Source organism: Meleagris gallopavo, chromosome 6, assembly GCF_905368555.1.
Source record: "Meleagris gallopavo chromosome 6, MGAL_WU_HG_1.1, whole genome shotgun sequence".
NCBI classification, from domain to species: Eukaryota; Metazoa; Chordata; class Aves; order Galliformes; family Phasianidae; genus Meleagris; species Meleagris gallopavo.
Genome location: NC_139409.1, coordinates 24,184,260 through 24,209,466, shown reverse-complemented (window position 1 = coordinate 24,209,466; position 25,207 = coordinate 24,184,260). Strand labels below are relative to the sequence as shown.

The 25,207-nt window shown below is 42.4% G+C and overlaps 1 long non-coding RNA gene across 1 annotated transcript in view; it reads left to right on the top strand.

Annotated features, from left to right (window-relative positions):
* The window catches only part of LOC146544107 (uncharacterized), a 31,680-nt gene extending 8,840 nt beyond the window's left edge, over window positions 1-22,840 (top strand). Inside the window, exon 2 of the long non-coding RNA XR_014884240.1 lies at window positions 22,286-22,840. This is a non-coding gene — a long non-coding RNA (uncharacterized LOC146544107). The remainder of the gene's footprint in view (window positions 1-22,285) is intronic.
* Window positions 22,841-25,207: the final 2,367 nt, after the last annotated feature.

The following is a 25,207-nucleotide window of genomic DNA, read 5'->3' as shown; positions in this document are numbered from 1 at the left end:
TTCTCAGTGTCGTTCCAGCCGAGTTTTAGCTGCCATTAATCTATAATTAATTAGCATGTTGGCTTCTGGCATGGTGCGTTTCCATGCGGCGCCCGGTTAGATGTGGTCCCTTCCGCAAGGGAGAAAATTCTGGAGCGCAGAAACCAGTGGGGCAGAGGCCGGAGGAGCAGGATTGATTTATCGGACCCGGCCAATCGCTTTTCCATAAACGCCCGAGCAGCCGAGCGTGCGACTTCATTACTGATCTTTAAACCTCCATTCGGCAGCGAACACCGCGTAAATCACACCGAGCCCCGCTCACCGCCGCCATCGGATCGGGCTCGGCGCCGCGACCTGGGGGCTCCGGCGTGTCCGGCGCTCCCGGCCACGGGGGGCTGCGCGCGGGCCGGCTCGGACTCGGAGCCCTCTCGGGCCCTCCCTTCCCGCCGCGCTGCGGAGGCGGTGCCGAGCGGCGGCGCGGAGCCGGCCGGGCTGCCGGGGAGCGAGGCGCACCTGGGGGCGCTGCCCGGCCCCGCGGCCGTGGCGCCTGGCGGGCGGGGGCAACGCGCCAAGCGGGAGCGAGCAGCCGCCCCGCCTCGGCCGCCCGCCCCGCCTCGCCGCGGCCGCCCGGCCCGGCCCGGCCCCGCCGCGGCCTGCCTGCCGCCGGGGCCGCCCGCAGCGGTCGGCAGCCGCTGGCGAGGGCCTCCTCGGAGCTCCGCTTTTGCCAAGCTTCGCGAAGAACGGCGCTTGCCCCGTCCCGATCCCTGAAGGGCGATCCCGGCAGACGCCGGTCCCCCGGGCCGGCGGGGCTCCAGGTGCCCTCGCCGGGCGTCTCGCTGAGGACGCGGCGAGGAGAAAACGGCGCCTTGAGAGGCGACCTTAAAGCCCCGGGGAGCCGGGAGCCCTCCGGCCGGGCTTCCCCCGGCGTCCCTCACCTGCTGAGCTGAGGCGGGCCGGGGAAGCCCGAGCCGCGCCTTGAGGCGGTCGCGGCAGTCAGACCGCGTTTGGGTAACGCCGCGGCAGCTCGGGGTCGTGGAGGTGACTGGGGTCTCGTGTTGGGGAGAACTTTAGGCCTAGATGAGTCCACGGTTGTTTTCGAGTTAGTGCCTACTTTGTTCCTAAGGCTGGAAATACAAAGATAGCTAGATCTGAGTGTAAAGTTTCAAAGGCACGAGGCTGAACAAAGAGATATTTAGAGAGGAGGTGACAAAAGCCACGGAATTGCCAGCAAATTACACCGCCCTCCCTTCCCCTCCCCCCCCCAAAAAAACCCCAAAATCAACAAAAAACCAACAACAACACCCCCACCCCCCAGTTTTGTCACTGCTGCACTCCTAATGTGAACCAGATTGCCGCAGAAACAAAGCAGGTCATAGGCTAGAGAGCAACCTTGGCTGCAGCCTGCCCCTTTTTGTCGGCGATTCCCCTGATGTCCTGCTCTGTGCTGCAGACCGCTGCCTTCCCTCTCTGCTTTTCTCCTTTCATGCCCTTACAGCAGGCAGTGGTGGTGGGAAGGGCCTGCTGACATGGTACAGGGCAGTTCCACAGCCTCCTGTCTCCACTGTGCAGGACAGAGCTGTGCTGTGCTGTCCTTTTCTTACCGTGCAGACTGGTCAAAGTGTCCTTCGTTAGGACTGTCCAGCACGGCATGTGGTGATACCCGCCATAACTGTTCATTACTTCTGTGCTTCCCTAGTAAGTCAGGCCTTGGTTATCACTGTCCTTATGGAAATAGTTTTTGTGGCCATGTAATTAAAGCATGTCTAATCATGAACTCATATGAGGAACTAAATTTGGGTTGCATATGTAACCTCACATCTGGCACTTTCTACCTTTGGAGTGACTAACTTCAAGACCTCATTGTTCTTTTAGCTTCGACGTATGTGTGTGTAAGAAAGATCTTTATGTAAACTAAAGCAGAATGTACAAGCCCGACATTCTGCAAAGCCTTCTGAAACAGATTGTCCACGGTTTGGGTTTGTGCCATGAGAGCAGAAGTGCGTCTGCTGTTGAAGTTCTGGCAGACACTGTGCTTAAAACTCTCTTCTCTGTTTTGGGTTCACACATAGCCAAAAGTCTCCTGAGAATGGCTGGAGACACAGCGTGGTTATCACTTGATCTCTGGCGCCTTCTCTATCCCACAAGAGAATTAGAATGCCTTTTTTCTGATTGCTCTCATTCGAGAGATTAGGTGTTGGAAAAATTAAAAAGAGAAACATTCAAATATGCATCTGTCTCCTTATTACCACTTTAAAATGGGTAGGTTTTAATGGTACATTCCATCTCTAACCCATCAACTTGAGTTTAAAACCATAAGGTTTCTGCTGAGTAGCGTTTCTTTTTTAAAATGGATTTACATTGTTCACGCAAGGGACGAGAAATTAAGTCTTTAGCTAGTAGAGCCCATGAACTGTGAGAGGCTTCTATCGCTGACTTTAAAATGTTTGTGGGTCATGAATTGCAGGACCACCATGTGCCTACTGCAGTGCTTTCCTGACCCCAGTTTGTAGGGGCAGGGCCCAGGCTGGAAGTTCCTGAGCTGCCTTTGGGTCTGCTCTTCCCCAGCTGGCAACAGCTCTTGGGAGAACAACTTGTACCCCAGCATGGCATCAGGATGAGGGCAGGGCACACGTTCAGCCTGGGAGCCTGAAGGACATCCTAGATCCATCCATGTGCACTTCTGACTTTTCCCTGACCCACATTCACAAAGCCAACTTTGCCATAGGCCTGTGTATGCTTTTGTCATTGTTACACAAGTGGAAAAGCTTCTGGTGTCTGTGAGAGTTTCTGTTTTATACTCTGTGATTTCCCCAGAAGTTTCTAAGCTGGTTTTGTAGCCAACTGTCACCAGAGCACAACTCAGTGCTAATCAGCTGTATGGAAAGACTGATTTTTTTTAGTCAAGTCATGTATGGCTTAAATGGACTGTAATCAAGGTTAGACTCCAAATAAAATTTCATAACAGATTTATCTGAAAGCATCTATGGTAAAAATATAGTCAGATTGGCTGACTCTAGGCAGTACAAACTCATGCTTGTATTATTTCTGAAGTATTCAAACACTGTGGAGTTAAAGAAATTCATCTAGAGTTTATAATAGTGTTTTTTTTCCCTACAGCTTACTAAGTAGCTTAGTAAACAAAGTGATTTTTCATAGTGTGTTAGTGAAGAATCTTCTCCCCCCCAACCATCACATGAAAATGCTTTGACTGATTTTCTTAACCTTCTACTGCAAAATGCATGCAGAGGGCATTTTGCAAAGGCCCATTGCAACACAGGACGCAGTTACTGTGCCACCTACATAAAAGTGAGAGCTCATGCTTCAGGTTAAAACCTGAAGGATTTTATCAGTCGGCTCAAAGGAAAGACTCCTCCACTGGAGACAGTAGGAAAACCACACACAGTCTGTAGGGGTGTTTTCACCCGCTTCCAGATGACAGACTGAAAGCTTCATGGGCAGCTCCTATCTCTGAGCTGAATGTTCCCAGCCCTTGGCCGAGGCACACAAGCTCCCCATCTGTGGTCGCCTTTCCTGTTGTAAATTGAAGGAAAATGTAAGGTGGCTTTGCTTAAGCCACATCTTTTTGGCTTTCTACAGATATTATACATTAGATACAAATAGTAATAATTGCTATGTAATTACTAATTAAAAGAAACCTTTTTATTTTTCTTTATTGCAGTCCCATACATGTTTTTTCAAGGATATTTAATCGGGCAGACATTCTGAAGAACAACCAAAAATCATATCTTAGTTGAAAGATTAGAAAAACAGTATTCCATGCACCATTTTGCATAAGAACAATTTACGTATCACCTCCACTTCTATACAGTTGGGTCATTTCTGTGCAAGTATTGTGAAAAAAGAGTAATCAGCCTTTTGCAGTGAAGATGTTTGGATATCCAGAGCATACTATCACACTAAATTAACGATTTCTTTTCCATGTCTAAGCGATGGATTAGCCTTTTGTTAAGCAGGCAAAATGCGGAGGCAGACATGATGGAAAAGAAAATAACTTTTTAAATTCCCTTGGGATTTTTACACTTCAGTGCATCGAGAGGAAGGGGTGGAGGAATCCTTTCATGCCCTGTTGTAGGGTAGGGAAGATAGATGGAGGTGTTATAGTCAGCATAAGTTTGCAGGCAAGACTGATGTTTGAACTCAGTGGCTTGATGCACACAGATGTTCAATTCGTATGATGCTGTGAAGTCACCTAGGCCTCACCGACTCACGCTACTCCATTTGAGAGGGTGATACCTCTGAGAAGAACACACAGCTCAGTTCCCTGGCTGCTGAGTGGGGAGCTGGCACAATCATCTTAGGGACTTGGTACAGAAATGCCAGGCGAGTCATTAACTGAGAGCACGCCTAGATAGCTGGCTGAACATCAACAGCAGCGTGACCCTACATTTATGGCTTTGAGGGGACTACTCATGGATATCAAAATGATTTTAACCATGCAGCAAGTGCTGCTCTGGGCAGTCCTTCTGTATGTGCAAATTGAGGTCTGTGCAGATATGCTGGTAACAACTGCTGGGATCAAACCCTAGGTACTCACACTTTAAAAAAAATCCTTTTTTTGTAGGTGTGAAGTCTGTTTAAAATAATTTTCTAAGCATTAGAGAGACCAACTGCTGCTAACTGTTTAGAGGGTTGGAGTAGTTATGCCCATGCACTGCAAAAAGCAGTTATGACTACTATATGGATTGTTTTATTTAAGGAGGGACTTGTCGTTTGGAAGGGAAAAATAATCACCTATTCTCTTCTCTCCCTTTTACAAAGCCCATTGAAGTCAGTGGGAGTATTGGCATTGATTTGTGTAGGCTTTCATCAGGCCATGTGTACACACGACTTTAAACTGGAGGGTGAGAAGGCATATGGTTAAATAGAAAAGAAGATGGGGGTGGAGTTAAACGCAAGAAAATAATAGAACCCTTTATCTGTTAATTAGAGTTTACATGGCTTGTGGAAAGCAGCATTCCTCCAGCACAGCATCCCTTTGCTCTGCTACTTCATTTTTACTTCTCCCAGGTCATTTATAGAACGCTAGTAAACCATGCCCTGCATAGCACTAACCACTTAGCCACTCTGATGTGACAGGAAGGAAGGAGTTGAACAAACTTCTCCAGGGTAAAAAGGACTTCTAATTTCTGCAACTGAAAACCACTCAGTGAAATCTGTTCTTTGGCAGCAACACCTATCCCTATCACAATAACTTTTTGCTGAGTTAACCAACAATATCTAATTGCTCACTGCCTTTGGAGAAGCAGAATCTGGTAGAACCACACAGTTTTCCTGATGAAACCCTGCTAGAATGCTTCAGCTGGAGCTGGAAGGGCTGACTGGACAGTCTCAGCTCATTCCCATATCCGTTTTCTCCTGGTTATACCCACCAGAAGACAGTGACAATTGGTTGCAATTAGAGAGGAAAAGTGCCATTGTATTTGACGCTAGGCTGGAGGACTCCGGAGATGTTGTTCAGTCGCTGGGTGTGTCTCAAACGGCTGGGTGACCTCGGGTAAGCCATTTGGGACTCAGACTTATGATCAGTTTATGACAATTTAACAAGCCATTGTGTCTCAGTTGAACGGCAGTGACTGTCCTTGTGTGCACTCTTACCCAGGGCACACACACGGGCTGGTGTGATCCAAATTGAAGATATACCAGTGAATTAAGCCAGTACCACCAGCTCTGCTGCCGTGAGATTGTATTCCTGATAGGAGAAATAATCTGGTTTAAAATGTGAAAGGTTTTTTTGGTTTTGGTTTTTTTTTTGCTGCATTGTATTTAACCTTAATCAGTTCCCCAGTGTAGGTCTCTCTGCAGGAACTGTTATTCTGGGAGGGAAAAAAATGTTGGGCATAGAACAGCAATGCTAGTTTAGCCTGTGTTGAAAGAAGTCTGGTTGCCTTGTCCGTACCATGCAGTAAGAGGGTGTGCAGGATGCAGCAGATCAGTTGTTGCTTGAAGATACTTTAAAATGGTTGTGAGTCTGACCTGCTAGATCCAAATCAGCAAAGCTGAAGCTACGTATCTCTGTGGATCAGAACATTTGTTCCCCATATAAAAGAGGAGGAAGAAATGTTTCCTTTTTTCACACCCACCTCCATTTTCTGACCAGATTGTAAGCTGTATAGTGGAGGTGCTCTTGCTCCATGTTGGTACAGAGTCCAACATAACGATGCGCTGATCTTATCTGCCTACAAGTAAAAATAAATCACAGGAGTAATTGAGGGAGCGGTGCGCTCATCTGTCAGCAGAGAAAAGCAGAAGGCAGCAATCAACTCTGAGTTCATAAGCTTTGTTGTATGCCAATTAGCTCTGACCTCAGAGTAGTGATAAAGGTATAATCCAGCCCCTCGTGAGTCCCCTTTCATAGGTTAATTTCCCCCAGTAGGTCTTTTTATTACTGTCATAAGTGCTATTTTTATAAAGTAATGACTTTGCTACAGAAACATTATCTTAATAGTACAGTAATATCAAGTTATTATTGCACACTATACACAATTCCTGTTTTTAGGGCAATGTTTTAGCCCAATTTTTTATTTTGGTGGGCAGACAAAGTAACAGATGTATTGTTTCTGTGAGTTAAAGAGGATGCTGAAGTTGTGAGCACAGAAGGATGAAGTGAAGAGAGCTGGTGGAGAGGACAGGTATCTGTTACCACAAAGAGGAGACGGTCTCTGAGGGGTTGCAAGGCCCCAGAGAATGAGGAAGACAGAGCCCAGCCACTGCTGGGCCAGGGAAAGCAGCCACTTATTGCACAAGAAGTTGTAAATCGATTTTACGACAAAGATTTAATTTCTTGTCTGTATGTAAGCTGAACTGATAGACACTAGCTCTAGACAAATTGTTCTTTGCTCAGCTGGCTTGCACTCAAAAGCAGGCTATTTGCAGTTTTTTCTTAGGTGCTGGTTAATAACAGCTATGTATTGGTTCTTATAATTGTGATCATACTTTACCATGACAGTAAATATTGGAGATAAAAACAATGCGCAAAGAGTGGGATCTAGGTGGGTCACAGTCAGGCTGCCACCTGACTCCTCCACCAAGAGCTTCACACCAGCATATTCCAGGCCCCTGAAATGATTGCTTTTCTTATGTAGTAGCTACTAGCTAGCAATTAAATTTCTGTCTATAGAAAATGAGTCCAGCTGGCTCTGTTTCCTCTCTCTTCAGGGACTCTTCAAGGTTCTAGGTTCCCACAGCCGGGCTTCCATGGCTTCAAAGGCATAATTTGGCACATGCCCACTGGCATGCTTATGTCAAAGTACACGTACAGAATTTCACTGTTGAGGATTTGTGCCTCAGGGAAACTTCCACTCTGAGGTGAAATTACTTCTTTCCAAATGCCATACTTGAACTATGTAAGCACACACCCTTCAACATAATAATAGTGACTTCCAAATGCAAAGACATAGCCTCTGATTTACAGCAAGCATACCCGCCACAGATTACCTCTTAAGATATCTGAAAGCAAAGTGTTCTAGCAAGAACTATTTACCCTAGATTCTCCCTGGTTACAAATCATCCTTATGCATTATGCTGGAGGAACAATAAAACAACCTTGCATTACCCCTTACAGACTGACAGGCAGATCAAAATCTGGTTTCTTACTTTTCCTCCTTCAGACCACGTTGCTCAACTCTAACCTCCCGATTAGGCCACGCCTTTTTGACATGAATTCTCATTTTTTTCCACCAGACAGAATTTTTTGTGATGAAGGATTACTGAATGACAAGTAGTGTTCCTTCATGGAAAGAAGCCACAGAAGGTTTGCTTGCCAGATGAGACACCACAGCGGCTTGTCCAGTGAGTGTCTTTCCTCAGATAGTTCTTAGTAAGATGTTCTGGTCCCATAATCTTGCTCTCTTTGTCAACATCTTTTCTGACACACCCAACAAAGGTTACATAAACAGCATCCAAACCAATGACACTCCACACTGACAGTGATAACAGAGATGCAAATGCAAAAGCAGAAGGTGGCGGAAGGGCAAAGAAAAGTTATGTCTATGATACCACCAGTGCCCTTCAGGTTTGACGATGCACCAAGCCTCAATACAAGAACTAGAATTTTTGTCATTTCATTTCTACTGTCCCAAAGGAGTGTGTTCAGACAGACTGGTTGTCCAAGCTCCCACTGCAGTCATTGGAGGAAGAAATATGGACGTTACTATTTTTCAGAGATACCAAATTGGATTTGTTTGTTAGAATGTAGTGACTTTTTTTTTTTTTTTTTCTGGAAGTGAACACAGAATCAGAGTCACAGAACCACAGAATGGCTTGAGTTGGAAGGGACCTTAAAGACCATCTACCTCCAACCTCTTTGCCATGGGCAGGGCTGCCCCCCACAAGATCAGGCTGCCCAGAGCCCCATCCAACCTGGCCTTGAATGCCTCCAGAGATGGAACATCTACAACTTCTCTGGGCAGCCCATTCACCTTTTTTCTATCGCTTTCTGCCCATGTAAAAGCTGGGTCTCCCTCCTGTTTATAAGTTCCCCTCACATAATGGAACTCTGCAATGAGATCTCCCCAAAATACTCTCCAGGCTGTACAAGCCGAGCTCCCTCAGCCTTTCTTCATAAAAGAGGTGCTCGAGCCCTCTGATAATCTTCATAGCCTTCCTCTGGACCCACTCCAACAGCTCCACATCTTTCTTGTGCTGGGGGCATTACTCCAGATGGGGCCTTAGAAGGGTAGAGTAGAGGGGGAAAATCACCTTCCTCACCCTGCTGACTCTTTTGATGACACTCAGGATGCCGTTGGCCTTCCAGACTGCAAGAGCACACTGCTGGCTCATGTAGTAAGCCAATGTCTACCTCCATAACTGTAAAGGAAACCTGAGTTATCCTAGATGCCTTACACATCTAAGCGGATGACTCTTATCCAAGTGAATAAAACCGAATACCTACAGAACAGCTATGAAGGTAAAGATATGAAAAAAATCCAGTTGCGACTCTGTGTTTGGCATCCTACAGATTTTCTTCTGTGCCTAGGTCCTGAAGGATCAGGATATCTTCCAGTCAGAACAGTCTTGCAGTTCAGTTTCAGTTATGGAAAGGCTCTTTGGTTTTATCACTACAGATCCAAATGAAGGCCTACCCAGGAAGGCAGTGTGTGCTGCATGGTGCTACAATGGCAGAATAATGCGTTCACCTCAGGTTACTGGCAGAGGTCATGCCAGCCATCATGTGTCCAGACAGTTTTCACCTCATCTGAGGGCTTCAACAGAGAGCTTGTCCAGGAAGAGCTGAAACCAGCAAAATAGGTCAATTGCTATTTTGTGTACCACAAAATCCAGTTTAATCGATTGTTTCTGAGGAAGGAGAGGATAGAACCTTTGGCACTTAATTAGAGCTCAGGTAAGGACAAGGCCTGAGTATCTACGTTGTGAGTCCAGAGGCAGGACTCACAGGACATTGCTCTAGAGCTTACGTTTTTGTTTGAGCTCACCAGACCTGAACCTCTTGTCCTACAAAGCACTGGCATCTTCTCAGGCTCATTTTGGAGGATTGGCTTAAGCTTCAGAAGAGTTTCCTTTACTGAAAAATTACTAGTGTTGTGTTGCTATCTGAAAGCATTTTGCATTTGCAATAATTTCTGAACATGTCACTTTTGGTTCATTACAACATAGTGAATTTAAGTAATTACAGTTAATTTTAACTCACTGCAACATCCTTAGCTTTCTCTGGACAGCACAGGTTTGCTTGCAGTCCTCCTTTTAGCCTGTTTCACTACCTGTAATGCTCCTTCCTTTGACACAAATGGCAACAGATCTTGTACTGGTTAGGAAGCTTAAGTCATCAATGGAATCAGGCCTTTCCTGCATGCAGCTCTACCTATCTACAAAGAACATGAGAAGTCCTGTTTTTCTGACTGCAAATGTAATCAAACCACCAAAGATGGTATCTTTGCTTATAGTACCACATCTTTTTCATCCAGTATCTCTGATAAGCTCTGCCTTTAAGCATTTATGTCTAGCTACACTCCTTTTTGCTGCCGTGTTTAATGTTTCAGCTGGCTTGTTCTCTTGTGCATGCATACACACAAATACTTCCTTACAGAACATGATAACCAGCAGTACCATCTCAACACATTATTCAAGATTTAGGGTGTATTTTTGCCTTGTCTTGGAAACCTGTAGTACCTCATCAAAGAACTTCCCTGACTGTTATCTCAAATGAAGTGTGGTTGTTACTTCCTTTAGCTTCAATGATTCTTCTCCTAATCCCCAACAGTAATACAACACATTCACCCTGGTTTTGCCCTTACAGGCTTTTCTACTTGCGTATCTTCCATTTATTTCTCTATTGCTTTATGCGGCACTAAAATACAGAATGGAAGTTCTAGAATTGGATTCCTCTCTCAAAGACAACAGTTCCACAATCATCTCTCTCCACTGTTGCTAGATAGTGGAGATGCACTCAGTGCATATCTTTTCATGAAAGAGGAGATGGAGCCTTGTGTTTTCACCACTTTTGCCAACTTCTGCTAGTTTTTTTGTTTTCTTATTTATTTACTATTTCTCTTATACCTCATTTATCTTTAGTTGACTTGAAAGAGAGCAGGTAACTTCAAGGAGAGCCATGTGAGAAGACAGAACTGTCTGAGGGCTGCAAGGAAATTACACTGAAGTTAAGAGTATAGGAGTTAAAGCCAGGTTTCTGCCTATCAGTCATCGCTGGAATTAGGCAGATGATTCTCACACACTTAGGAAGATATTAAATGACGAAGCTTTTAGCTGTTTCTCCTGTCAGACAACACCTTATGGACAACAACGATGCTGACAGGGATTCACTTATGTCACAGGCTTTCTTCAGGGTGAACTACAAAGAAGCATATAGGTCAGTGTGACCCATCCCTTCTTTACAGCTGTGGAAATGCATTTTTTTTACAATAGAATAACAACTCTGTGATACCTTGATTGTCGAAAACTGCAATTATTGTCATTGTTTATGCATTAGGGAAACCTCATCCTAAATCTAGCACCATATGGGGGTGAAAAGAGCAGCTGCTGACATTTCAGGATAATCATTATGATCTAGCTGCAGATATGACTCAGCATGAGGAGTCTGACAACAAGAATGAGGAGAAAAAAAGGAAAACAGTGCAGGCAGGTTTCAAATGTTGCTTCAAGACATCAACCCAAGTGTGTTTTCAAGGGGAGAGTTTTTCAACACGCAGAGTGGGACAGCTCCATCCCAGCTCCAATTGGGTGGACTGGGCCGCGGAACTGTGGACTTGCATAACTAAAAGTCTTGTTTGTGTGGGCTGTAATCCAAATGAGAAAAAGAACAACTGTTTGGAAGAGTTTGGGGATATTGTTATTTCCCCACATTTTTGTGAAAAATAAAACTATGCCAAGCAAGACCCACCTCCCTGCTTTCAACCTCTCGTGGAAGAACTGGCTCCTCACTTTCGGTGAGTTTGGCATTCAAGTGATTCATTGTGATCAGAAAATAACAGAGACATTTGGCTTCTTCCATGCAGCCCCAGTGGTAATTTTTGGCTTCCCTGAATTATTTCCCTGAACATTTTCTACTTTGTCTTAGAGTGTGTACAGAAAATTTCACTGCAGATGACCTTTTAGTGTTTTAAATCCCCTGGACATGTTTTTGACTTTCCCAAGCAAGGCTGCCCCTTTCCTGCATACATCTGAAACACAAATATGTTTTCATTATCATGAATGAATCATGAATGACACTACTCATACTCGAGAAGATACAAGATTCTCATTTCATATCTCTAAAGCCAAGTTGTGGTGCATTAGATTTGTCAACAAATAACTGTGTTTACTCCATAAATATCTACTCCAGATACCTTCTGTCGCTTGTCGACTTTTTGTTGGGATGATGTCTTCTTTTATGGAGAAATTCATATGCTATCACCTCTGATGTGATCCATTAGAAATGCAAAATGCAAGTGCTTCCTTCTCAAAATGCTCATCTGGGGAATAGATGAGAATGTTAAGCAGTGCCTTGAGCAGTACCGGTCTCAAGGCTGAGATTCACTCATACTTTTATCATGTGAAGAGGCAAGCCTGAATTAGCATGGACGCAATTCCTATCTAGAGATGGTGTAGAAGCCATAGAACCCTGAGCAAAAACAATACTAAGACCAAGCTTCTGCCCACCTTTCACCAGTTCAACAGTTTGCAATTCATCACCTTCCTGTGACTGAGGACATCAGTGAAGGACATGGCAGCAAAGTGTGGCTATTGACTGGATTAGTTGATCTGGTTTTTGGGGGTTGGCCAAGGGGCCACTCAACCTATAGTGGTTGGGTATTTCTCCTTTATTCTAAAAAAAAAAAAATCATACATAGGATCCAATCAGTAATAAATCGTTTTGTAGGTACAAGCTACACTTTTTAAAGCATTGCAGGGTATTGAGATGTGTCACAATCTCTATTGTCCTGTTTTAAAATACAGCCTCTGCTGTTCTGGCTGGTTTTGTAGATTCTTTCATAGCTCAAATATTCTCTTTGTTTCTAATGTTATATAAATTCTCAGATATAAACGAGCAGCCTGACACTCCAAATTCTTATGATGTCAATTTGAAAAGACAGTATTTATCAGTTAATAAATATATTTCTTGTATGTTCTTTTGGCTGTGGAGGAGGGGGATGAAGCCAAATGGTCCTGTGCTCTTCTCTTGTAGCCAGCTGAATATTTATGTGTTGTAATGGAGATGTTCATGGTTCAGCATTTCTGTCAGTACCCATTATTACTGTTGTTATCATCTTCATTATTTCACCCCCTAAAGATCAAAATCCCTCTGCATTAAAATCTGAATAAGAAAGAGAGAAGCCCTGCTCCCATTCTAATCACCTCTGTTCATCTTCAACAGCACAAGGAAAGATGGGTCTCGCTGTGCTCTGTGGAACAAAAGTATCCCCTTTGCACCCATCTGATTAGGACTGGTGTGTGAAACCTATACTATTCTCCTTCTTTCCCATGCTCTCTAAAAAAAAACTTCAAGTAGCCGAGGAGAACTTGCACAGCAGCAAGGTAAGGGCCACGAACTGCTAGGTAGCAGGCAGCCTGCAGATCCAGGCTGTACTGGCACAATGTTCTCCTTGAGGCCCACTCCTTTATGACTGGTAAAATTTCATTTCTTGTCTCAAAGAGGTCAGCAATCCAAACAATTTCCATTGAAAAGATGCATTTTACTTGTAAAGTAGCCTCTGAATCTACAGTGTTGGACTTCAGAGATGGAAGCTGTGCATCAACTGAACTAGCTCTGTCATACTGTTTACTCAGTTATTTGGAGAGTATGGTGATGGCTACGCCTCTGCAGGTGTCTGGCTAAATCTCTGTTTATATAGATTTGACTTGATTACATGCTGTATTGATCACTCTACTGATGACCCATGGATGACTTGGACACTCTCTAATGTATTGCACGAAGTTGAGATTTTATCTCTGTAAAGTCTCAGATGACTTGATCAAAATCATTGATTTTTTGGACGGATTTTTCCACAGTTAAGAAGAAGGGATGTTGTTGTCTTATTGGTGCTGAAAGTTTAGATCTAAACCGATACTGAGTTTCTGTCCCGTGTGGTATGTTGCAATGAGCTGATGCTTCACTGCTCTTCTGGATCTGTTCTTCCATGATGCTAGCCAGTTTTCGTGCATAAATACAATAAACAGCTTTTCTTGCAGAGGAGCAATATGTGATTTCAATTAAATATGGACACACTAGATATTTCCTGTCATTACTGTTACAAAACCAATATATTTTCTTCAGATGATCCATCATGCAATCAAATTACCACTTTTTACCGGAAAGACCATTCTGATAAAACTGGGCCGTGCACTGCAGAACTGTGAACTCAGAGCAGAAACATATTTATGACTGAGGTGTATGAGTATCTGCTGTGTCAGGCTCTGAGGATTATTGCTTCATTTATCTCCTGAATTTTAGTGTGATCTGTTACAATTCTTGATCTTCTGTTGTTCTGCAATAAAGAATGGGAAAAAAATTACAATGCATTTGATATAAACTCCCATACATTTAAAACATACTCAAAATCTTGCTTTGTGTCTGGAAAACAGACACAAAGAACAATGCAATGAACAACACAAGATTTTTGCTGTCCGTCAACAACACTGAAAAGCGGTATTAATATCTTAACTAAACCTTCATTCTCAACATGCTCTTATGCACTCTAGGTCTCTACAGGCTACAGTGGGACAACTGTGTGCATTGCAGCCATGATTAGAAGACAGCTGTTTTTCCAGCTAAGATGTTGCAATCGTAACTTAGTTGCCAAAACAGAAAAAGATGTTTTTTAAAACAACAATGGTAGCAAAACTACCCTTCTAACAAATGTATGGTATTATTCCTCAATTCGTTTTTAAGACATTATGTTTCTCTTCCTATTTAACAGTATACAGAAGGAAACAATAAAACTTGCATCACAGATCTGAAGAGTAGTTTTTGGGCTGTGCCCTCATGTTGGTCTAGAGGAAAATAAGGAGAAGGCTAAGCCAAGAACATGTGTGGGGACTGGCACCACGAAAATGCTCCAAATTCCTGGTCAGATCCCCTCCGTTCTTTGTATGCCCATTCTAAGCAATGTGACAATGTGTTTGCTTACTGGTTATATCACCACTGGAGACAGAATGTCCTCTGGGGCTCCTCCAATAGGAGGATGATTTGTTGGTTTAGCAATCATTAACTCATCCCTATTTTTTTAACACAAATTAAAGTTGGCAGTAGAGTAGGCTCATGCTGCTCAGTGGCAGCTCCTTGGCAGCTCCTCATACTCTCTGGTTAGGTTCTCTTTGCCAACCAACACATGGACTTCAGCAATTGTTTGGAGTGCTTCAGCTGGCTTGTAATCAGACTTGTCTTCTCCAAGCTGTACTGGCAGGTAACTTAAAGGCCTCTCAGAAAACATCTAGGGCTTTTGCTAAAACCACCAGTACATGCATTAGCTGAGCTATTTGTAACTGGAAGTAAGTAGCTGGATGCCATGTATGCGTGTATCGAATCATCTAGTAAACCAAGAACTTTATGTTAGAGAACATTTTAAACCAGAGAGGTACATGCAAATACTTTCAGTTTGGATGAGGTCAGTAGTCTCCACTAGTTTCTGGGACATTGAAGCTAAATTATTTGTAATGTTCAAAAGGCTTCTGACAACATCAAAATCTATTATATGACACATTATTTGCTTGGAGGTCTGCTGTATTAAGATGCATGCGGCTGGAATCAGAAAATTTTAATTGTTATCATATGTAATTGTCAGCCACATAATCGTGTCTGACCAAGCTTTAACAGTGTTTGTCTTTTAGACTTCTTTCCTGAGGTCCAAGCTTTCTGTGGATTATTTCAGTGGTCTTTTTAATATCTAAAGAAAAACTAAAGTTTTCACAGACTGGACATAGGTGTGATGCTACATCTGAACAATAAAATGTCTGATGTCAAACTGATACTGCAATCTGACTTCCCCAAAATTTCAGAATTCGTTATGAAATGCAATCAAGCTGTAATAGTAGCAGTGAAACCTTTTGTTCCAATCACACAAAAACACACAGACACATTCTGCTTTTAGTCACATTGTTTTGAATAGATTTACCCTCTGTTTCTGCTAATGTAACTGGCTCAGCAAGTTTCTAGGAGATATAAATATACTACAAAATGGAAAAGGAGGGGAGATGCTAACAGTTATTAATTATTGTTATTGATAGTAGTAGAGAATAGCCGGAGTTCTACCGTGATTCTAATTATTCTAAATTCAACATTGAGGCATGCTTTAATGCCATCATGTTCAAAGCATATGTGGTAGCATTTTCACGATCAGTCTGATAGTATTTCCCAAGCTAAAATTAGTTGCATGTCTTCTGTGTGTTTTACTTTGTGTTTGTAGCTAACAAATAAGGACTGTTCTCTCTAACAACTTGTAGTGCTGCAAGACAGGCTCTATTGCAGACTTAGTTAAACATTCTAAATATCTGATTAACTTTTTCTTTCGTAACATCCCTTGAGGTAAGATTAAACAATGATAATCCATCTCCTTAGAAGACAGTGGTTTGATAAGCAATTGCCTTGATAAGAGACTGAGGATGTGTCAAGAAACAAATAAAATCTGGATTCCCAATGTAAAACAAGCTTGCAGAGTTTTGCTTGAACTCTTATAGACAGATACAAGAGTCAGTGATCATTTTTCATTCCTCGTATCAGAGGCAGAAGAGAAAATGCTGGCTCTGTGTTTAATCAATGGATATACAGATGGTACATGTATATATCCAGGAGCTTGGCTAATATAATTTATATTGGAGAAATGAGAGAAAGTCACTCACTCTGCCCTGGACTCATGAGATGAACTCCTGGTGGAGCAGATCTCCAGAGAGATCCTTCCCCACTGGCAGTCAGCTCTTAAATGGGTCTAGGAGAAATGGAGCCAGGCTCCACCCCTTCCTGCAGCACAGGTGAATTGCCTTCACCTGTGCTCCCATGGCTGACTCATTGCTCGCCTCAGGTGATCAATCAGAGGTTCAGGCTGTGATTCAGCAGCCCCATACACTCTGGTAAATTTGTGTGGATCTATACTCATGTGTGTAGACCATAGAGTATGGTTTGCCTGCTTATATGTCTGCTTACATGTCTTCACAGTTATTCTTATATTAAACAGAAAAGACCCTCCCCTCCTATTTTGGCTAAAGTATCTCTTCCTCTTGGTTTTAAGAGATCATAAAATGTAGTCAGTATATCTCTGGTTTTAACTTTTATAGTTAAAACGGCACCTTAAGTTCAGTTCTAGCTTATCTGTCTTAAGCTTCCAGACTGTGATTCTCCTGCTAGATGGAAGAGTTCTTTCTTACTTGCAATTTTCCGCTGTCAGTCTCTTGTGTATAAAACTCGCCTCTTCCCATCTTCTCCCTGGTAAAATCAACATATGGAACTTTTTAATTTTTTTTCATAGTTACTGCAGGGAACTATCCTTTGAATAATTCCCAATTTCTGTTTGACTGCCCAGTCTTCATCACTGTATAGCATCCTGCCAAACTCATGTCATTCACAAACTGTATTTAGTGATATGTTTATATGACTATTGGTGAAATTGCTAAAGAATATTAGGCCTTGTACAGACCCCAAAGGAACATTGGGAACATTCATTCAATCTCAATTCCCTGCTGATGCTTGTTTTTTTAGATCTGTCAGCCAGTTTTTAATCCATTTGATATGTGCTTTATTGGTATTGCACAATGCTAATATCATAATACTATGTCAGTTTCTGTGGATATTAATTTAACCCTTCCTTTCTCCTTGTTCCCTCTGCACTACTGCAGTATCAGTTCTTTTCATGTAGAATTGTGGTGGTTCTGCTGTGACAGGCAGCTCAGCTCCACCATGTCACTTTCTCTCTCTCCTCAAAAGAGCAGGGGGAAAAATAAGAGGAAAAAAGCCTCATGGGTTGAGATAAGAACAGGGAGATCACTCAACAGTTACCATCGCTCAGCTTAAGGGAGATTAAGGTGATTTATTGCCTACTAATAACAGACTAGAGCAGTGAGAACTAAACGCAAACTGCAAGCACCTTCCTTCCCCAAGCACTCCCTTCTAACTCCTCCCCTGAGTGGTGCAGGGATTCAGGCAGTGGGGGCTGTGGTAAGTCCGTAACTCTTCGTCTCTGCCTATCCACTACAGTTGCTCCCTGCCCTTGTTGCAGGGTGGGGTCTCCCATGGGATACTGAACTGATCCTGCGTGGGCTTCCCACAGGCTGCATCACTTCAAACATGTTCCAGCATGATTCTGTACCACGGGACCCATCGTTCAGGGGCAGCCTGCTGAATTTCCTTCCAGTCTTCATCTTCATCTGAACAAAATCTTACACTGTACATTCAGAAAGTATAAAAAGAAAAGCCATTAACGGCAGACACAAAAAGCAAGTTTACATTTTAAATTGTGGCTCCAGATTTCATAGTATGATGAGTACAGTGTCTCATGCAAAAAGCTGATCCATTGTAAGTGCTACAGCCAGCATAACTACTATTGAAATCGGGAACCTATGTTGTTGGTATTCTTCAAGTTACATAATTGAATGAGACGTGTGTAACCAATTTAACTATAATGCAATGACAGGGAAATTAGCTTCCACAAGGGTTGACTATTCAGTATGTTTAACATACCTAGAGCCCCAAAATACATGTATTTATTACCAAAGCCTGTGGATAGACAGAAGTAAATAGGCCAAGAGAAAATGTGGTGGTAACAGTATTCTGTAACTGGCATCCAAATAAGTTGTTTTCAGAGTAATTACCGCGTAGTATTGTACACAGAGTATGAAAGACATTAAATACAACACTAAGTTAGTAATGCTGGAAAACTCAATCTTGTATCTAGTATGTATTAATACTAACTGCATGTGTGACATAAATACGCCTACATACAGTGCAATTAATGTGTAATCTGTATAAAAGTATTCAATGAGTGCAAAAGGAGCGGGGAAGAATTAGGTGCTCGCAGAGCAGAAGTGTGTGTACCTCCATGACTTTGCCAAAGCTGTTACAGTTTTTCTTACCCTTGGATTCTGCTCAGAAAATGAGAAGTGCAGGACATCTTCATTTGAATCTGATTTGGTTTGCTGGAGAAGAAGAGTGACAGGTTTTTTATTATTATTTTTTACATACGTATCTCTGGCAGCTCCTCTGTAGTTACTCAGCTGAGGTACACTTAGATACATCATTCCACAAAAGAAATAACAGGGTAAATTGAGACAAATTCTGGGGGAAAATGTTGGTTTAGCCTAGACCAAAATCTTCACGTTGTTGAGTTACAGATGGCTTTTTGACTGCAGCAGCCTAAAGGTGGACATTAGGCACATCAAACACTGCCTGAACTCTGGAGGGCAATGTCAACTTTGAAAATACTTAGGGATAATGTTGGGATATTGACTACAGAGATCATTTTCTTCCAGATCACTAATATGAAAGGGAATTCTTAAAAAAACAGAACTGGCTCCACCTTTAAATAGTAACAAAAAGAAATCCAGCAAAATAGACAGTTGGTTAAATTCTGTGTTTGTAGGCATGTGCCATTTCCCACTTGTAATCAATGAGAAGCTTCTGTATGCACCTCAGGGCAGAATCTGGCTCATCATATGTAACACTTTAACATTGATTTTGGATGATTAATGGTCAAGTCAGTAGCTGTGTAATATTTGTGAATTCTACTCTATCACTGCTTAATTTTATATTATTTTTAAATTTATAGCTGCCATGGAAAATGACCAGAAATCTACAATCTGAGAAAACCCATCCATCATCTTCAGGCATTCTTCCAATCTGTTAACTTTAGCTGCTACTAAGAAGTGTCTGAGTCCAGGAAAAGCAATTATTACGATGTTTTACAGAATAGCTTCCAGATAGTGAATGATGTAAACTGCTCTTGGGCAACAATTCTTCTGAGGAAGCAGGCTTTTTTTTCTTCAGTGTCTTTACCTATGCAAGCATGATAAAAGCAGAGGTAGGGAGACATAGCCTTAGGTGTTGGAAATAAGGATTGACCATTGCTACTGTGCCTGTCTATACTGTCTATACTTGGATTGCTGTGCTTTGTGAAGCTCTTGCTACAGCTTGATCAGCTCGGGAAGGAGGAGTTATTATTACCTGGCATGGAGATGTAGTGGTTGTCATGCTTCATCACACAGTGCCAGATCAGGCATCCTGGTTTGACTTTAAGTTCCCTTCCAAAAAGTTATATTTTAGCTACTGCCCCACATACAGAACCAGCAATGCAAACCAAACCCAAACTAGTGTACGAGGATCTCTATTCTGTTCCTTGCCATTCTGAGGCCCTAAATAAAAGAGCAGCATCACTGCAGGTGGCTCGAAGTAACACCTCCCCAGGTCATTACCTCTCCAAAGTAATTGCATTGTTAAGTGACAGAGGTAGATATCCTGCAGATGTAGAGAGAACAGAGCAGGAACTCCTTCACAGGGAAGGAGGTCAAAGGAAGAGAGGATGGTTTATCTGGGACTACTTTGACTGTAGCCTGATTGCTATAGTGAGCAACCTTTGGCAAGGAGTTGAGGAGAAAAACATGAAAAATCAATTATGACAGCAAACGTAAATCAACAAAATTTCTACATTAGGACCTTGGAGCCAAAGCATTCAGGATTAGTCAGAGAATCATACGGTGGCATCTCATCAAATCTCTCTGATTAGTTTTGGGAGCTGGTTCCTATCACACTTCTGCAGCAAGTTCCTGGCTACTAGTTACTGGCTGCTCACTCATCCTTGCTGGCAGATGTTGGCTTATGAGTAACTCTGGAATCATTTCAGTTTGCCACAGCTAGACTCCTTGATCTTGATGGCTGTTTCTGGCAGATGACGTTCAGCATGCTTCAGACACTCATCTAGCTCAGTGGACTGAATGACTTGTCTTCTCAATTTCAGTTTTGTAGATTATGGATCATCTTGGCATCTTTTAGTTTTTTATTTCTTTCTGAGTTTTGACACTAAGAGGGATTGTGTGGTCTGGATTGCTTCTGGAACTTCAAATTAATGTGCTAGATCTTTCTGCATAATAAGTAGTCCAAACCTAATTACCCATTTAGTTTGCAAGCAAAAATCTTGGTCTTGAAAATCATCATTAAGCTGTTTGCTAGGAGCAATGAGATCATGGTATCCTTATCATCTTTGACTGACATTGGTTCTTTTCATGAAGGAACTGAAGAGATACATAGACTGGAAGGTCAGATATTGTATTTGCCTTGTTTAAGAAAAACTGTTCAGTACATCAAGATATTTTAAATCATCAAAGCTTTTTTGGCCAGGAGATGCACAGTGACACATTGTAGTATTAAAATATGTGTAGGCATTCACCCTAATACTTGTTCCTTTCATATATTACGTGGTTATAATCTGTACTTTCATTCCTTCTTGTATGCATGTAAAATTCCTTCTAATATCCACATTCACATACATAGCTACATATTTTTCTTCAGTATATTTTCATGCCTTTAATTGTTTAAGATTGATGAACACCAGCAAACAATCTGGTTTTGATCTCTAATAACAGGCTAGGGGTACATTGCCGAAAGGTGAACAAGTGGTGTTTGGGAGTTCTTGGTCTCCTGGACACTCTGAAGATGTGAGCTGAAAGGCTGATCTTGCCATATGGCTTCTGAGCAGATCAAATTTTGCCTGTAGGAAGGCCTAGACCTGAAATATTTGCCAGGTTGGTTACATGTACTCCTATCTCTTAGGCAGTGATCTACTGTTATGTTGGAAGGCTGTTAAAAGTTTTCCCTGGGGCAGGAGGAATGTTCTCATTCTCATGTCTTATCAGGTTGTTTTTGTTGTATGTTTTTTTTTTTTTTTTTTCTTCATGTGAATGGTTTTGGTCACTAGTGATGTAAAATATTAAACTGTGATGGTGAAATTATAAGCTGGAAATATACAATGGCAGCTGCTTGATTCTGGATAGCGTTGTACTGTACATAATAATGAGAAAGGTGAAAATAAAAATGTTGTTTCCAATTTGTAGCATTGACAGAAAGTCCAACATTCTAGGCTAGGAATTACGAGCCTTCTGAACTGGAAAAATACTACATCTTAATATCTATTATTTAGAAGATTATTTTAATTAAATATGTAAATTAAAATGTATCTAAGCAACAGCTATTAAATTTAAAGTCATATTTTTCCATTAGTTTGAAATCAGAAATCTTTTATTTCCTAGAGACACCCGCTTGCCACAAGGATGCCTCTGATTTTTACAGTATTACTCAGGTGTTATGTAATTTTACAGCGATGTCTTCAGTCTGTAAAGCACATTCCATTAATAAACACTTTTTTTTTTTTCATCCAGATCCAGCTTTTTTCATCTTGTCCCTAAATCTTTTCAGACCCACCACTCAGTTTATGTCACAGGTCTTTGACAGTTCTCTATCTCTTCCTGAAGCGAAAAGTCAGAGGGGAAAAAAATAGGAGTACTTACGTATAAGAATTTGAAAATTTCTCGGTCTGGATGCTGCTAAAGCAGAATGTAACAGCACATATAAAAAAAAAAAAAAAAAACCCTACAACAACAGCCCAGCAGCCAACATGTTAGCTGTAGAGTACAACATTCCAGATGCACCAGAATGAATTCAAATTCATATGTGCCTGTTCACTGAGTAATTTCGTGGAGAGGTACTGGAAAATAGGTGGTATTTTTTCAGTTTTACATTTTGCAACTCATTAAGGTCCCCATGGTCATGTTTCTGTATATTGTTCCTTTGTGTGTTGCTTTGAGCTTGTCAGAAGAGGTGTGTGAATAAAAATAAAACTGAGTTCTGTGTTGCTTGTAGGGCTTGGTTCAAAGAGGACTGTCAGCCACAGAACGACCTCACCAAGGCTTCCAGGACTTCTAGTCACGTCATTAATGGAGACCTTTTGAACATTTTGGTCTTCTGCCTTCCCTCTGAAGAGGAGTAATGATCCTGTTTTTGAAAAATGTTTTGAAATTGTCAGGGATTTAGATATTAATCATTCTTGTTCCTCTTTAGAAGCAGTAAGAAATGAAACAGCATTTACAGAAAGACTGTGTTTTATTATATTTACAACAATGGAACTGGAATATAACCTTTTTATTTAAAAATCAAGCTGCAGATTAAGTTTTGATTGCAGTATTTTGTACTGAAAATAAGAATAATGGAAGCAATTAAGTATTCATATTCCTGCTCTCACACAAACACCTTCCATGGTGAGCCTGTTTATGCAACTGCGTGTGCCATACAATTGTTTTTATTACCTTCTTATAAAACAGCCTGTATAAAACACTTTCTTTTTGATTGTTTCTGTGCGTATTGTTGAGCGTGTTTGCATTCTAAAGGGCTTTGCCTCATTAAAGCAATTACTGTAAACTTGCTGTAGTTTGTTGCTTTTTTTTTTCCTTCTCCCTCTGAGCACTAGAAATATCCATAAAGAGCTCTTGCCCAGTCAGGATGTGCTGTATCTACCAAAGCTAGCAGTGGGAAGCTTCATTCTGAGCACACAAAAAAAAAATCTGCAGAGATTTTCTTCAGCTGGAGCATCAAAACAGCAGTGAGCCTGAGGGGGATGGAGCTGAGCAATGCCTGCTCTGGCAGCTTCCCCTCCCTCGTTCTGACACAAGTGCAAGAAGGGCAGAGATTTCCAAATGCAAGCTTTCCCATACAAAGGGAGGAAATTAAATGGGACGAGTTTGCAATGGGGCAAGATTTGGGTTGATTCTCTTACAGGTTTGTGGTTTTGAATGGGGTAGGGCCATCCATCACCTCTTCCCATGATAGATCCTACCCTTGGCCTGCATCTAGGACTCACTTGATCAGATGGAAGGGACCTCCAGTTTCTCCCTGTACTACATCGGATTCCCCTGCTCAGCTCAGCTCAGGTGAGGAGCAACATACGTACAACACCCGCAAAGGGCTTCAGCAGTTTGCTTCCTCCTGATGGCTGGGAGTGAAGAGAGATCTCCCTAGGGCTGCAAATAGGGTAGCACAGCTACAAACAGATCCTTTGTCTGTTGAAAATAAAAGGACAGCTGATGCTGTAGCAAGGCTGAAGGTGTCTCCTATGCTTTTCTTTGAGTATTCTTAGGAAAATGAAGGCTTGCAAGTGGAGGAATCTTCTGAAGATCTGCAGGTAATGGAGAGGGAACACAGGTGATTGAAAGCTTTCTGAGAAAATGTCCTCTAATCAGAAAATGCTTATTTGACAAAGCCAGAACTTTCAATGGGAAGATGTGCACTGGTTCAGTAAATCTCTGGTCTTAATAAGAGACCTCAGTTTGCTGCACCAGAGCAGTTCCTGTGTAAGATGTTCAGGTCCAAACCAGCACACCACATGTTGGGTTAGAGCCTCTTTCAGTTGACCCGGGGACATGAAAGCCAGCACCCCTCAGTCCTGGTAGGTTCTGGGCTGTTGACTGTTTCAAAATTAGAATTTCTCCTGCTGGAGATGCTCCAGTTGACATAAGGAATGACAAAAACATTGGCCAAGAGACTGAAAGAGCCTGATCTGGCAGTCCAGGAATTAGATTAGTGTGCTGGGAGGAGCAGGAGGAAGTCTACATCTCTTCTCAGGTTGACATGCTATCACTTGTGTCAGTGGAACAGCTTCAGCCAGGGAAATGAACAAAAGCACTGTGCCCTCTGCCAACACAGCGAAATGATTCTGGGCTGCAGCAGACTTTTATTCTTGTTTCTACAGAGAAATGTTTTTTTCTACCCAGTTCTCCAACATCTCCAGTGACTGCTCTGAACAGGAGGAGACAACAAAACTTATTTGAAAGGCTTTGGTAGTAACCTGAAGTAGAACAGGGACCTTCTTGAGGCCATGAGATCTTTTACTCTGTAGGTAGAACATTTTCCTACTCAGCTCTAGTAAGGAGCAGGCAGTTGAAAAAAGAAAAAAAGAAAAAAAGAAAAGAAAAATGATTAAGGCCAGGGAAGTGTATAGCCCTATAGCACTCAATAAAGGAGCCCTATATTTTCAGGAGTACACTGAAGTAACCAATATGAGTCCCTTGATATCTATAGAAATGCTAACCAGAGCCTCAGGGAAAAGTATTAGTGAGGGATGGAGCATTGTGGTGTACTCAGGGCAGCTCCAGGTGAGGCAAGCTGTGGTTATTCCTACTGGCAAGCAACATGCAGTGCCACATCCCATTGGATATGAGGTTTGTCTCATTGGATCACAACCCCACGCAGCTGGAGGTGCTGAGGCTGGCTCTTGCCTGCCTGTACCACTGTAGGGAAGGGTGCAGCTAGAGGACAGTTGTCACCTGGAAATTCAGGGCTGGTACATGTGTCATAAGGTGCCACATCCATTTAATCTGAGGCTTGAAGCTCTGGGATTAGTGACCTGTCCTCTCCTACTCTGCTCACCATGAGGGTGCTGGGAAGAAACACGTGAGGCACAAGGCCACATGGAAAGCCTGGCAGGCTTCACTAGGAAGCCTGGGGAGAACCTTCTGTGCACAAATGTAGAGAACAAAGTTAATCCTGCTATCCAGTTTTACGCAGCTAACAGAAATCCTACCACAATACATTCTGCAATAGCACCACAAGCAGTAGGATCACTGCCTACCAACCACACACCTTCCAGTGGTGACTACAAAGGGTTACTTCTGCAGTCCATAATCTCTCTCCTTTCCAAACAGCTCTTTTCTGACAGTTGGCTGTAATACCTGGAGGTGCTGAACACCCACCTTTCAGCATCCCACTCTCAGTCTCTTTTCTTTAAATAAA